General features: G+C 47.8%; 3 non-coding genes across 3 annotated transcripts; all 3 read right to left on the bottom strand.

Annotated features, from left to right (window-relative positions):
* Positions 1–2378: 2378 nt before the first annotated feature.
* LOC146854342 (signal recognition particle RNA) lies at positions 2379–2678 on the bottom strand. The gene has a single exon (XR_014959345.1).
* A 4782-nt stretch (positions 2679–7460) lies between these two features.
* LOC146854341 (signal recognition particle RNA) lies at positions 7461–7760 on the bottom strand. The gene has a single exon (XR_014981580.1).
* A 4783-nt stretch (positions 7761–12543) lies between these two features.
* Positions 12544–12843, bottom strand: LOC146854340 (signal recognition particle RNA). Its single transcript, XR_014959339.1, has one exon.
* Between the last annotated feature and the right edge of the window lie 926 nt (positions 12844–13769).

Raw genomic sequence — 13769 nt, 5'->3', positions numbered from 1 at the left:
AGATTCTTCAGGTGCCACCACCACTTCGAGAGGTAAGTTGGGTAGTTGGAGGATAGGTAGGTACCCCGGTATTGGGCACAGGGGGCCGCGGGGCGCCGGGTGCAGGGGTACCTTTTGGTGTCGGGAAATCTTACCCTCTGTTGATCGCGGTTGGGGGGGCACCTGGTTCTGAGGCTGCAGGCTTCTTCAGGAGTGTCGAGGGAGGTCCTTGGGTGCCGGACTCGGGGTCACAGTCGCCGTGGGGTCGTCCTTGTGGTCTTTGTTCACTCTGGCACAGGCCAGGCTTGGTGGGTGCAGAGTGTGAAGGGTTCGCGGTTCCGGGCTGCTGCCAGGGATTAGAAGTAGATTTGAGTAGAGCCTCTACTCATGGGAGTCCCAGGGGTTTAGAGTCAAAAGGTAGCCAGGTCCTCCAGGGTTTGTGAGGTTGCTGGCCACAAGAGATGCCGGGTTGGAGCAGGAGCAGGTTCGAGGGTCGACAGGCCGGTAGGGCTGGGGCCAAAGCAGTTGGTGTCTTCCTCTTCTTAGCAGCTGCAGGGCAGGTCTTCTTTCTTCTACCTCTTCTTCGGATTTTGGAATCTGGAATCTGGGGAAGGAAGGTTCAGGGTGCCCCTAAATACTAGATTTAGGGGCGTTACAGGTAGGTGAAGGGCAGGGACCAATGGGCCCCTGTCCTGGGGTGGGTACACCCCCTATCCTGCCTCTTTCCTGTGGGAGGAGGGCAGTAGCCTAGTCCTTATTGGGCAGGGCTTTCCATCTTCAAGATGGCGAGAGCCCGGAGATGTGCTTCACCTCGCCTCCCCCACCTGAGGGGTGGGGTTGGCAGGCTGGCACATCCCCTGTCCTTATTTGGGGTTTCCGGCCAAGCTTCCCGCCAGAGTGGGGGGTTGCAGTGGCCTGGTGAAGCTCACAGAGGCGGCATGCCTTTGAAGCTTCCCCCTGCCCATCCTGGGGAAGGAGATTTAGCACCTCGCCCAGGATGTGCATTGTTGCAGGCCCCGGAGAGCAGGGGCTCTCCTACCCAGGGGTCCAGCAACATGTCTGCAGTGTGGCAGCCTGGGCAGTCTCAGAACAGACATGGGTTGTAGGCTAGGTTTTAGGGGGCATCTCTAAGATGCCCTCTGGGGGGCTTGGTACATTAAATCCCACACAGGCATCAGTGTGGGTTTAATGTACTGAGAAGTTTAATACCAAACTTCTCAGTCTTCAGTGTTGCCATTATGGTGCTGGGAAGTTCGTGTTTGACGAGCTCTCAGCACCATGTACTCTTAAATGGCAGCACTGCACTTACAGTGCCCAGGAATGTACCTGGGTACTGTAGGGGCACAGTGCTCCTGCTCCTGTGCCCACACCATTGGTATAGGGCACCCAGCTAGAGGGGTGGCTGATGTATGCCATGGCAGTGTAGGTGGTGGGCATGGCACACAGGGATGTGTGCCATGTCGACTCTTTGTTTTGTCTTGTACCCAGACACCCAGCCTGCAAGGGCAGTGTGTGTGTGTGTGTAAGGGTACAGGGCCTCTAAGGGTGGCACAATGAGTGCTGCAGCCCTTAGAGGCCTTCCCTAGTCAGAAGGCCCTGGGTACCCAGGGTACCATTTACCAGGGGCTGACATGTGTCCAGGGTGTGCCAATTTGTGTTTTGTGTTTTTAGGGAAGGAACATAAGCCCTGGGCAGCTGATTGGCAGGAGTCCAGGGCACACTCAGTCAAAGTACATTCAGCAATTCAGCAAAACGTGGGGGCATACCATGCAAGAAAGATGGCACTTTCTCACATGCAGCGCCTGTCAACCTTCTCCTTATGCTGAGATTTTTAAACAACATCAACATTTAAAAGTATTAAACCAGTAAGAGTTAGCTGGAGTAAGGCCAGAGGCTCCAACGTTTGGGAGTTGCACAGCCCTCAGTCTTTTCATGTTTCGCTCAAAGAGTGAAGGGCCCTGTAATTTCTCCTTCTCATTCACATATGAAAAGAATGAGGGCTAATCAAAAAATGAATTAGAGCTGGACGTAGAAATGCAGCAGAAGGGCCAGCAAGCGCATTTCTAAGTTGCTCTATGAAGGATGTTTTTGTACTTGACAGATCAGTTTAATCCTAGAGGTGCTCTAAAAGGAAGAATGCATTTGAGTCATCCTTGCTGAAAATCACACAGCCATTTATTCTAGGTTGCACTGAGTTTTCAGTCCTCTCCGCCTGCTAGCTTGTTGTTGCAATATGTCTCAATTCTGGAGAATTGTCTGCTATGCTGAAATGCGTGGCCCAGTTCAAATGTTCATCATATTTCCTGGAAAAATATCAAAAGGAAAACAAAGATTTGGTTTTGGGAAAATAATTTATTACACCTTGTTAAAATCAAAACTTTCACATTTGAGTCAAAAAAGAGAGGCTAGGTCTCACTATTTTGCTCAGGCTGTTTTACATGTACTGCTCACAGGTGCTGTCCTGCTACCAATGGGCATGGAAGCTTTGGCCTGCTCTGTTTCCAGCCTGGGTCGGTGCACCTCTCGTTACACAACCTGAAATTCTAGAGCTCCCTCTAGAACACCATATTGATGCCCAATGCAGCATGGACACCTGATCAACACAGCTGAGTGCAGCCCAGAACCCCTGAGCTCAAGCAATCAACAAGCCTCTGCCTCCCAAGAAACTAGGACAACAGGCACACGCCACCTTGCCCAGCAAACACTGCAGCTGTCCTAATGATGAAATGCATTCCATAAGTAAGGATAATGATAAAGTAAGGTGGAATGAATTGATGGTTTACAACCATGTTTCAAGAAAATCAATTTCACTATCCTTCAAAGAAAGGAAAAAAATGTCTTATCAAGAAGCAGTGTGAATATGGGAAGGGCCTTTAAAAAAGATGTGGAGTTTCCTAAAGTAAAAAAGAGGGTTGAACTTATTGAAGGGAGAGAGGAAGTAGGGTCGGAAAGATTGTGACGGGGAAGTGAATACAACATAAATACTAGTATTTAGAGAGTGAGAGACAGGTAGAGGGACAGAAGGGAAAGGAGAGTGAGAGTGAGAGAGAAGAGCCAGGTTAGGGCTGAGTTTCTCTTTATCTGCCAGTGACTCCCTGTAGAAGCTTGCCGGCACAATTTAGGCTGTCCTGTAGGCATCCCTTGTTATGCCGAGCCAGCCAATATTGAGAAAAATAGCATGGGTCACAATGATGGAACTCGTCTGCAACATCGGAAGTTTTAAAGTGGTATGGAGTGGGAGGGCTAGAAGAGTTACCATAAAGAATGAATACGCGTCATTCTGTTCTCTAGCCTCAACAGCTGCAAGAGAGGAACTCCTGCTGGCCAAGAAGACCAATGTCAGTTCAGCTTGAACAGGTGAAAGCATGCCTGATTCTGCAAAGGTATGAGATTACACTTTTGCGTCAGAGGTGGTCACGGGCTATTGCACATTAGGAAACCGTTTATTGAGGTGCAGTTGGATTACTCTATCTTCTACCACCTCAAAATCAGCTGCTCATGCAGTGTTCTATACCGATGAGCTATTTTGGTCCTCCCTGCCCCTTCCAGCTAGTGGGTCCCCTGACTAGGGAAAGTGATTCAAACACATTTGCATATCTTTTCATAGGAGACTTCTTGACTTATTTTATACTGTGCCAAATCAAGGTAGATTGAGTAATGATCTTGACAGACCTATATTGGAGAACTGCAGTGTGAGAAAGTGGCTCTGTATATACTGTTCCCAAATAGATACAGGGTGTACAGAGTCCACAGTCCCCAGAGGTTTGGCAGAGGCTAAAGTTAGATATAACCTTACTCTCTAAAGTGGTAGCTTGGTCGAGCAGTAAGGCAGTATCAGAGGACAGTGTAAAGCATTTGTTGCACACACTCAGTAAGCAAATGGTCTCACACACTCAATAACTGAACTCTAGGCCAATGGTTTATCTACAAAAAATATATGCTTGTTTTATTTTAGAACCAACAATAGGTATTAAAATATACTTTCTCAGAATGAGATGCTTTATATAAATACTTTTGCAATAGGCAATTGACTTTTGTAGAAAGTTAAAAGTGGTTGCAATAGGCAACAAAATTTTAAACACAATAATGCATTGAGCTCAATGGAAGTTTCAAGTTATTTGCAACAGATTACTTTTAGGATTACTTTTGGAGTTCCAGGACTGGATCCTAGATTCAGTCCTGGGTCAGTACTTGGAATCAAGTGATAAAAGTCGACTTAATTACTGTGATGATTTTTAGACAATATTTTGCTATTTTAAAAGTTGATAGAAAATATTTCATAGAAAACAGTCAATGATTCCCTATGGCAGAAAATTCAAGTTGCAGGTATAGTATGTTCTCGTTACTTTTGTAATCCAGTACTGGGTGCCTAGACTCAGTACTGGGACCTTTATCCAAAACAGGTAAGTAATTACGTTTTCAGAAATTATACTATTTTTAAAGAATATTCAAAGTTTGCAGAAATTGACACTTGGAAGAAATTTCACAGAAAAACAGACAATGATTTCCTATGGGAGAAAATTGGGTTACTGGTAAGTACAGTTGTAAGTATTTTTCAGAGTTAGTGCTGGGCACCAAGATCCAGCACTGGGAGCTCACCTAATAGCAGGTGAGTATTTTCGTTTTCGTTACTCGGCTGATTTTTGGTGAATATTTTAGGTTTTGAAAATTCCACACTTAGAAGAAATTTCAGGAAAAACCAGTCAATGTTACCCTATGGAGAAGATTGAGTTATCGGTTTAAAGGTAAGTACTCGACTGGCAGAGTTAAGGTTCTGGGCATAGACTCAGGCGTCTCCCAGGGTCAGGTAGGTACAGTTGGTTCACCCTCAGCGGCACAAGGGCGGCCGGGTGCAGAGAGAGTTAGGCCCAATGTTATCCTATGAGAGGTAGGGGGGCCTTGGTTGGTGGCTGCTGACTAGCAGGCCACGTGGCTGTGGGAGCTGGGCTCCTGGTCACTTACTCAGGGCAAGTGGGGAATTAGATAGATATAGAGGTTGCACTGCCAGGGCCACTCGGGCGGCTGGGTGCAGGGTGCTTTTGAGCATTCAGGCGCTCAATTGATTTGAATGGGAAATCTCTGGTTCAGAAAAAGACTGTAAGCTCGGGGACGAAGATTCTTCAGGTGCCACCACCACTTCGAGAGGTAAGTTGGGTAGTTGGAGAATAGGTAGGTACCCCGGTATTGGGCACAGGGGGCCGCGGGGCGCCGGGTGCAGGGGTACCTTTTGGTGTCGGGAAATCTTACCCTCTGTTGATCGCGGTTGGGGGGGGCACCTGGTTCTGAGGCTGCAGGCTTCTTCAGGAGTGTCGAGGGAGGTCCTTGGGTGCCGGACTCGGGGTCACAGTCGCCGTGGGGTCGTCCTTGTGGTCTTTGTTCACTCTGGCACAGGCCAGGCTTGGTGGGTGCAGAGTGTGAAGGGTTCGCGGTTCCGGGCTGCTGCCAGGGATTAGAAGTAGATTTGAGTAGAGCCTCTACTCATGGGAGTCCCAGGGGTTTAGAGTCAAAAGGTAGCCAGGTCCTCCAGGGTTTGTGAGGTTGCTGGCCACAAGAGATGCCGGGTTGGAGCAGGAGCAGGTTCGAGGGTCGACAGGCCGGTAGGGCTGGGGCCAAAGCAGTTGGTGTCTTCCTCTTCTTAGCAGCTGCAGGGCAGGTCTTCTTTCTTCTAGCTCTTCTTCGGATTTTGGAATCTGGAATCTGGGGAAGGAAGGTTCAGGGTGCCCCTAAATACTAGATTTAGGGGCGTTACAGGTAGGTGAAGGGCAGGGACCCCTGTCCTGGGGTGGGTACACCCCCTATCCTGCCTCTCTCCTGTGGGAGGAGGGCAGTAGCCTAGTCCTTATTGGGCAGGGCTTTCCATCTTCAAGATGGCGAGAGCCCGGAGATGTGCTTCACCTCGCCTCCCCCACCTGAGGGTTGGGGTTGGCAGACTGGCACATCCCCTGTCCTTATTTGGGGTTTCCGGCCAAGCTTCCCGCCAGAGTGGGGGGTTGCAGTGGCCTGGGGAAGCTCACAGAGGTGGCATGCCTTTGAAGCTTCCCCCTGCCCATCCTGGGGAAGGAGATTTAGCACCTCGCCCAGGATGTGCATTGTTGCAGGCACAGGAGAGCAGGGGCTCTCCTACCCAGGGGTCCAGCAACATGTCTGCAGTGTGGCAGCCTGGGCAGTCTCAGAACAGACATGGGTTGTAGGCTAGGTTTTAGGGGGCATCTCTAAGATGCCCTCTGGGGGGCTTGGTACATTAAATCCCACACTGGCATCAGTGTGGGTTTAATGTGCTGAGAAGTTTGATACCAAACTTCTCAGTCTTCAGTGTTGCCATTATGGTGCTGGGAAGTTCGTGTTTGACGAGCTCTCAGCACCATGTACTCTTAAATGGCAGCACTGCACTTACAGTGCCCAGGAATGTACCTGGGTACTGTAGGGGCACAGGGCTCCTGCTCCTGTGCCCACACCATTGGTATAGGGCACCCAGCTAGAGGGGTGGCTGATGTATGCCATGGCAGTGTAGGTGGTGGGCATGGCACACAGGGATGTGTGCCATGTCGACTCTTTGTTTTGTCTTGTACCCAGACACCCAGCCTGCAAGGGCAGTGTGTGTGTGTGTAAGGGTACAGGGCCTCTAAGGGTGGCACAATGAGTGCTGCAGCCCTTAGAGGCCTTCCCTAGTCAGAAGGCCCTGGGTACCCAGGGTACCATTTACCAGGGGCTGACATGTGTCCAGGGTGTGCCAATTTGTGTTTTGTGTTTTTAGGGAAGGAACATAAGCCCTGGGCAGCTGATTGGCAGGAGTCCACGCTCACTCAGTCAAAGTACATTCAGCAATTCAGCAAAACGTGGGGGCATACCATGCAAGAAAGATGGCACTTTCTCACATGCAGCGCCTGTCAACCTTCTCCTTATGCTGAGATTTTTAAACAACATCAACATTTAAAAGTATTAAACCAGTAAGAGTTAGCTGGAGTAAGGCCAGAGGCTCCAACGTTTGGGAGTTGCACAGCCCTCAGTCTTTTCATGTTTCACTCAAAGAGTGAAGGGCCCTGTAATTTCTCCTTCTCATTCACATATGAAAAGAATGAGGGCTAATCAAAAAATGAATTAGAGCTGGACGTAGAAATGCAGCAGAAGGGCCAGCAAGCGCATTTCTAAGTTGCTCTATGAAGGATGTTTTTGTACTTGACAGATCAGTTTAATCCTAGAGGTGCTCTAAAAGGAAGAATGCATTTGAGTCATCCTTGCTGAAAATCACACAGCCATTTATTCTAGGTTGCACTGAGTTTTCAGTCCTCTCCGCCTGCTAGCTTGTTGTTGCTATATGTCTCAATTCTGGAGAATTGTCTGCTATGCTGAAATGCGCGGCCCAGTTCAAATGTTCATCATATTTCCTGGAAAAATATCAAAAGGAAAACAAAGATTTGGTTTTGGGAAAATAATTTATTACACCTTGTAAAAATCAAAACTTTCACATTTGAGTCAAAAAAGAGAGGCTAGGTCTCACTATTTTGCTCAGGCTGTTTTACACGTACTGCTCACAGGTGCTGTCCTGCTACCAATGGGCATGGAAGCTTTGGCCTGCTCTGTTTCCAGCCTGGGTCGGTGCACCTCTCGTTACACAACCTGAAATTCTAGAGACCCCTCTAGAACACCATATTGATGCCCAATGCAGCATGGACACCTGATCAACACAGCTGAGTGCAGCCCAGAACGCCTGAGCTCAAGCAATCCACAAGCCTCTGCCTCCCAAGTAACTAGGACAACAGGCACACGCCACCTTGCCCGGCAAACACTGCAGCTGTCCTAATGATGAAATGCATTCCATAAGTAAGGATAATGATAAAGTAAGGTGGAATGAATTGATGGTTTACCAACCATGTTTCAAGAAAATCAATTTCACTATCCTTCAAAGAAAGGAAAAAAATGTCTTATCAAGAAGCAGTGTGAATATGGGAAGGGCCTTTAAAAAAGATGTGGAGTTTCCTAAAGTAAAAAAGAGGGTTGAACTGATTGAAGGGAGAGAGGAAGTAGGGTCGGAAAGATTGTGACGGGGAAGTGAATACAACATAAATACTAGTATTTAGAGAGTGAGAGACAGGTAGAGGGACAGAAGGGAAAGGAGAGTGAGAGTGAGAGAGAAGAGCCAGGTTAGGGCTGAGTTTCTCTTTATCTGCCAGTGACTCCCTGTAGAAGCTTGCCGGCACAATTTAGGCTGTCCTGTAGGCATCCCTTGTTATGCCGAGCCAGCCAATATAGAGAAAAATAGCATGGGTCACAATGATGGAACTCGTCTGCAACATCGGAAGTTTTAAAGTGGTATGGAGTGGGAGGGCTAGAAGAGTTACCATAAAGAATGAATACGCGTCATTCTGTTCTCTAGCCTCAACAGCTGCAAGAGAGGAACTCCTGCTGGCCAAGAAGACCAATGTCAGTTCAGCTTGAACAGGTGAAAGCATGCCTGATTCTGCAAAGGTATGAGATTACACTTTTGCGTCAGAGGTGGTCACGGGCTATTGCACATTAGGAAACTGTTTATTGAGGTGCAGTTGGATTACTCTATCTTCTACCACCTCAAAATCAGCTGCTCATGCAGTGTTCTATACCGATGAGCTATTTTGGTCCTCCCTGCCCCTTCCAGCTAGTGGGTCCCCTGACTAGGGAAAGTGATTCAAACACATTTGCATATCTTTTCATAGGAGACTTCTTGACTTATTTTATACTGTGCCAAATCAAGGTAGATTGAGTAATGATCTTGACAGACCTATATTGGAGAACTGCAGTGTGAGAAAGTGGCTCTGTATATACTGTTCCCAAATAGATACAGGGTGTACAGAGTCCACAGTCCCCAGAGGTTTGGCAGAGGCTAAAGTTAGATATAACCTTACTCTCTAAAGTGGTAGCTTGGTCGAGCAGTAAGGCAGTATCAGAGGACAGTGTAAAGCATTTGTTGCACACACTCAGTCAGCAAATGGTCTCACACACTCAATAACTGAACTCTAGGCCAATGGTTTATCTACAAAAAATATATGCTTGTTTTATTTTAGAACCAACAATAGGTATTAAAATATACTTTCTCAGAATGAGATGCTTTATATAAATACTTTTGCAATATGCAATTGACTTTTGTAGAAAGTTACAAGAGGTTGCAATAGGCAACACAATTTTAAACACAATAATGCATTGAGCTCAATGGAAGTTTCAAGTTATTTACAACAGATTACTTTTAGGATTACTTTTGGAGTTCCAGGACTGGATCCTAGATTCAGTCCTGGGTCAGTACTTGGAATCAAGTGATAAAAGTCGACTTAATTACTGTGATGATTTTTAGACAATATTTTGCTATTTTAAAAGTTGATAGAAAATATTTCATAGAAAACAGTCAATGATTCCCTATGGCAGAAAATTCAAGTTGCAGGTATAGTATGTTCTCGTTACTTTTGTAATCCAGTACTGGGTGCCTAGACTCAGTACTGGGACCTTTATCCAAAACAGGTAAGTAATTACGTTTTCAGAAATTATACGATTTTTAAAGAATATCTAAAGTTTTCAGAAATTGACAGTTAGAAGAAATTTCACAGAAAAACAGTCAATGATTTCCTATGGGAGAAAATTGGGTTACTGGTAAGTACAGTTGTAAGTATTTTTCAGAGTCAGTGCTGGGCACCAAGATCCAGCACTGGGAGCTCACCTAATAGCAGGTGAGTATTTTCGTTTTCGTTACTCGGCTGATTTTTGGTGAATATTTTAAGTTTTGAAAAGTCCACACTTAGAAGAAATTTCAGGAAAAACCAGTCAATGTTACCCTATGGAGAAGATTGAGTTATCGGTTTAAAGGTAAGTACTCGACTGGCAGAGTTAAGGTTCTGGGCATAGACTCAGGCGTCTCCCAGGGTCAGGTAGGTACAGTTGGTTCACCCTCAGCGGCACAAGGGCGGCCGGGTGCAGAGAGAGTTAGGCCCAATGTTATCCTATGAGAGGTAGGGGGGCCTTGGTTGGTGGCTGCTGACTAGCAGGCCACGTGGCTGTGGGAGCTGGGCTCCTGGTCACTTACTCAGGGCAAGTGGGGAATTAGATAGATATAGAGGTTGCACTGCCAGGGCCACTCGGGCGGCTGGGTGCAGGGTGCTTTTGAGCATTCAGGCGCTCAATTGATTTGAATGGGAAATCTCTGGTTTAGAAAAAGACTGTAAGCTCGGGGACGAAGATTCTTCAGGTGCCACCACCACTTCGAGAGGTAAGTTGGGTAGTTGGAGGATAGGTAGGTACCCCGGTATTGGGCACAGGGGGCCGCGGGGCGCCGGGTACAGGGGTACCTTTTGGTGTCGGGAAATCTTACCCTCTGTTGATCGCGGTTGGGGGGGGCACCTGGTTCTGAGGCTGCAGGCTTCTTCAGGAGTGTCGAGGGAGGTCCTTGGGTGCCGGACTCGGGGTCACAGTCGCCGTGGGGTCGTCCTTGTGGTCTTTGTTCACTCTGGCACAGGCCAGGCTTGGTGGGTGCAGAGTGTGAAGGGTTCGCGGTTCCGGGCTGCTGCCAGGGATTAGAAGTAGATTTGAGTAGAGCCTCTACTCATGGGAGTCCCAGGGGTTTAGAGTCAAAAGGTAGCCAGGTCCTCCAGGGTTTGTGAGGTTGCTGGCCACAAGAGATGCCGGGTTGGAGCAGGAGCAGGTTCGAGGGTCGACAGGCCGGTAGGGCTGGGGCCAAAGCAGTTGGTGTCTTCCTCTTCTTAGCAGCTGCAGGGCAGGTCTTCTTTCTTCTAGCTCTTCTTCGGATTTTGGAATCTGGAATCTGGGGAAGGAAGGTTCAGGGTGCCCCTAAATACTAGATTTAGGGGCGTTACAGGTAGGTGAAGGGCAGGGACCCCTGTCCTGGGGTGGGTACACCCCCTATCCTGCCTCTCTCCTGTGGGAGGAGGGCAGTAGCCTAGTCCTTATTGGGCAGGGCTTTCCATCTTCAAGATGGCGAGAGCCCGGAGATGTGCTTCACCTCGCCTCCCCCACCTGAGGGTTGGGGTTGGCAGGCTGGCACATCCCCTGTCCTTATTTGGGGTTTCCGGCCAAGCTTCCCGCCAGAGTGGGGGGTTGCAGTGGCCTGGGGAAGCTCACAGAGGTGGCATGCCTTTGAAGCTTCCCCCTGCCCATCCTGGGGAAGGAGATTTAGCACCTCGCCCAGGATGTGCATTGTTGCAGGCCCAGGAGAGCAGGGGCTCTCCTACCCAGGGGTCCAGCAACATGTCTGCAGTGTGGCAGCCTGGGCAGTCTCAGAACAGACATGGGTTGTAGGCTAGGTTTTAGGGGGCATCTCTAAGATGCCCTCTGGGGGGCTTGGTACATTAAATCCCACACTGGCATCAGTGTGGGTTTAATGTGCTGAGAAGTTTGATACCAAACTTCTCAGTCTTCAGTGTTGCCATTATGGTGCTGGGAAGTTCGTGTTTGACGAGCTCTCAGCACCATGTACTCTTAAATGGCAGCACTGCACTTACAGTGCCCAGGAATGTACCTGGGTACTGTAGGGGCACAGGGCTCCTGCTCCTGTGCCCACACCATTGGTATAGGGCACCCAGCTAGAGGGGTGGCTGATGTATGCCATGGCAGTGTAGGTGGTGGGCATGGCACACAGGGATGTGTGCCATGTCGACTCTTTGTTTTGTCTTGTACCCAGACACCCAGCCTGCAAGGGCAGTGTGTGTGTGTGTAAGGGTACAGGGCCTCTAAGGGTGGCACAATGAGTGCTGCAGCCCTTAGAGGCCTTCCCTAGTCAGAAGGCCCTGGGTACCCAGGGTACCATTTACCAGGGGCTGACATGTGTCCAGGGTGTGCCAATTTGTGTTTTGTGTTTTTAGGGAAGGAACATAAGCCCTGGGCAGCTGATTGGCAGGAGTCCACGCTCACTCAGTCAAAGTACATTCAGCAATTCAGCAAAACGTGGGGGCATACCATGCAAGAAAGATGGCACTTTCTCACATGCAGCGCCTGTCAACCTTCTCCTTATGCTGAGATTTTTAAACAACATCAACATTTAAAAGTATTAAACCAGTAAGAGTTAGCTGGAGTAAGGCCAGAGGCTCCAACGTTTGGGAGTTGCACAGCCCTCAGTCTTTTCATGTTTCGCTCAAAGAGTGAAGGGCCCTGTAATTTCTCCTTCTCATTCACATATGAAAAGAATGAGGGCTAATCAAAAAATGAATTAGAGCTGGACGTAGAAATGCAGCAGAAGGGCCAGCAAGCGCATTTCTAAGTTGCTCTATGAAGGATGTTTTTGTACTTGACAGATCAGTTTAATCCTAGAGGTGCTCTAAAAGGAAGAATGCATTTGAGTCATCCTTGCTGAAAATCACACAGCCATTTATTCTAGGTTGCACTGAGTTTTCAGTCCTCTCCGCCTGCTAGCTTGTTGTTGCTATATGTCTCAATTCTGGAGAATTGTCTGCTATGCTGAAATGCGCGGCCCAGTTCAAATGTTCATCATATTTCCTGGAAAAATATCAAAAGGAAAACAAAGATTTGGTTTTGGGAAAATAATTTATTACACCTTGTAAAAATCAAAACTTTCACATTTGAGTCAAAAAAGAGAGGCTAGGTCTCACTATTTTGCTCAGGCTGTTTTACACGTACTGCTCACAGGTGCTGTCCTGCTACCAATGGGCATGGAAGCTTTGGCCTGCTCTGTTTCCAGCCTGGGTCGGTGCACCTCTCGTTACACAACCTGAAATTCTAGAGACCCCTCTAGAACACCATATTGATGCCCAATGCAGCATGGACACCTGATCAACACAGCTGAGTGCAGCCCAGAACCCCTGAGCTCAAGCAATCCACAAGCCTCTGCCTCCCAAGTAACTAGGACAACAGGCACACGCCACCTTGCCCGGCAAACACTGCAGCTGTCCTAATGATGAAATGCATTCCATAAGTAAGGATAATGATAAAGTAAGGTGGAATGAATTGATGGTTTACCAACCATGTTTCAAGAAAATCAATTTCACTATCCTTCAAAGAAAGGAAAAAAATGTCTTATCAAGAAGCAGTGTGAATATGGGAAGGGCCTTTAAAAAAGATGTGGAGTTTCCTAAAGTAAAAAAGAGGGTTGAACTGATTGAAGGGAGAGAGGAAGTAGGGTCGGAAAGATTGTGACGGGGAAGTGAATACAACATAAATACTAGTATTTAGAGAGTGAGAGACAGGTAGAGGGACAGAAGGGAAAGGAGAGTGAGAGTGAGAGAGAAGAGCCAGGTTAGGGCTGAGTTTCTCTTTATCTGCCAGTGACTCCCTGTAGAAGCTTGCCGGCACAATTTAGGCTGTCCTGTAGGCATCCCTTGTTATGCCGAGCCAGCCAATATAGAGAAAAATAGCATGGGTCACAATGATGGAACTCGTCTGCAACATCGGAAGTTTTAAAGTGGTATGGAGTGGGAGGGCTAGAAGAGTTACCATAAAGAATGAATCCGCGTCATTCTGTTCTCTAGCCTCAACAGCTGCAAGAGAGGAACTCCTGCTGGCCAAGAAGACCAATGTCAGTTCAGCTTGAACAGGTGAAAGCATGCCTGATTCTGCAAAGGTATGAGATTACACTTTTGCGTCAGAGGTGGTCACGGGCTATTGCACATTAGGAAACTGTTTATTGAGGTGCAGTTGGATTACTCTATCTTCTACCACCTCAAAATCAGCTGCTCATGCAGTGTTCTATACCGATGAGCTATTTTGGTCCTCCCTGCCCCTTCCAGCTAGTGGGTCCCCTGACTAGGGAAAGTGATTCAAACACATTTGCATATCTTTTCATAGGAGACTTCTTGACTTAT

The sequence above is a fragment of the Triturus cristatus genome, chromosome 4_1, assembly GCF_964204655.1.
Source record: "Triturus cristatus chromosome 4_1, aTriCri1.1, whole genome shotgun sequence".
NCBI classification, from domain to species: Eukaryota; Metazoa; Chordata; class Amphibia; order Caudata; family Salamandridae; genus Triturus; species Triturus cristatus.
Note: the sequence above shows the minus strand (reverse complement) of the source record. Positions and strands in the feature narration are given on the sequence as shown.